At 44.6% G+C, this 1735-nt stretch overlaps 1 pseudogene; it reads left to right on the top strand.

The window, feature by feature from the left end:
• The first annotated feature begins 482 nt into the window (after positions 1 to 482).
• On the top strand, positions 483 to 1208 carry LOC147895151 (antifungal protein ginkbilobin-like protein pseudogene; annotated as a pseudogene).
• Positions 1209 to 1735: the final 527 nt, after the last annotated feature.

Raw genomic sequence — 1735 nt, 5'->3', positions numbered from 1 at the left:
ATTGGGCTCAAGTGCAAACTGCAAAGGCTCTCTGAGTGTGGAATTTGTCCCCTAGTCTCGAAAGAGTTCACTTATTGAGTATAGGCGTTGACTGTGAAGTGAGGTGTGGAGGAGACTTAAAGAAGACGGAACAAGTAGTTGCGTTGGGTATGAAAAAGAAAGCAGAAAGCAAGCGTGCTGTTAAAAAGCCTTTCTTCTCAAAACAAAAGAAATCAGCTCAGCTCCCAATGCAGATAAGACCCATCCCGTGAGAATCAGCGATGGCGATACCAATTCTTGGGCCAGGAGATCACGCTGCTGATGATCCACTACGATCTCCCTTAATTGCGTGCACGTAACTGTGCTTGCATCATCCGCACTTCTGAGCTCCAAAATGGACGAACACTTCGACAAGCACTCGCCACAGTTCCCCTTCCAATTAGTGCATTTCTGACAATTTTGTATCGTTCCCCCTTATAAATTCCCCTCTCGAGATGCTGCTCTCAATCAGCGATACTCATTCCGATCCTATTCCATCTGCTTGATCTTCAGTGAAGATGTCGACGAAGTCGGTCCTTCTTGTCTCTAGTATCGCCTTGCTTTCTTGCTACGCTGCACTTGCAGTGGATACTTCATTCGTATACGTGACTTGCAACGCAAATGGCATTCCGCCTGGTAGCCCTTTCTGGGCTCACTTGGGCACCACTCTTCACCAGCTCGCCGAGAACGCCGCTTACGCTGATTATGACTTCAAGACACAAAATGGAGGGGGCGATTGTCCTGCATATGGAGAGGCCACCTGCATAAAATCTATATCCCCAGAGGACTGCACCAACTGCTTGACACAGCTTTCCTACCACATTTGGAGTATCTGCAACGCTGCTATCGGCGCAGAAGTAGGCTATGGTGACTGCAGTCTGCGCTATGAGCAATATCGCTTTTGACGAGATCAGGGCTGCTCTTTTGCTGGTTTGAAGCGTGGGACAATAACAAAGTAGACGTAGAAGCCCTACAGCTTATAGTCGAGATTATTATTTATGCTAAATAGGAATGGGTGGATTAGGAAAGCACATCCAAGACTCAAGTGAGCATCGTGTTTTTGCATCTTCCTATCTGTAACTAATGACCTTGGCGTTATGTCCCCCCCCATTTCGATGGGAGATTATCACGGCTCTGCTTCCCATAGAGAAGTTCTTTGATATGTAGTGTGTCCTTATATATGCCCTTGGACTTCCCGATTTGATTGTGGCACGTTGACTTTGATCTAGATGTGGCATGGGAACCGTTGTAAATAGTTCTAAACCATTTTACATCAAGAATGAAAATACTAAATCGTCTGAAATCAACTTCATAAATGTCGCATATAGTTCCACAATAATCCAACTGTGAGGAGAGAAGATTGGTATCCGAAGCACTTGCTCGGCTATCTTGTGTGAAGTTAGCCATGACTCCACAATCATACGTGACTCTCTTTGAATCGATGCATTCCATGCGAAAATGTCGTCCATATGACCATAATGCACTGTACTTTTTGTACTGTAAAAGAGCATCATTAAAACAATGAAGATGCATCTATTTTATAGCGTATATTGCCACAAATAATTACTTAATTACGTCAAGAGGTAAGAAACTTACATGCATCATACATCCAGATGATAACTCTCGCTCGCGCTCGTTTATTGTCTCTCCATCACGTTCAGCTTTACGTAGAGCCAGTTGTAGCCAATCAAGTAACATGTGAGTAGGGAGAAGAGCC

Source organism: Dipteris shenzhenensis, chromosome 13 (genome assembly GCF_047967505.1).
Source record: "Dipteris shenzhenensis isolate YYH24624 ecotype China chromosome 13, Dip_SZ_1.0, whole genome shotgun sequence".
NCBI lineage: Eukaryota > Viridiplantae > Streptophyta > Polypodiopsida > Gleicheniales > Dipteridaceae > Dipteris > Dipteris shenzhenensis.
Note: the sequence above shows the minus strand (reverse complement) of the source record. Positions and strands in the feature narration are given on the sequence as shown.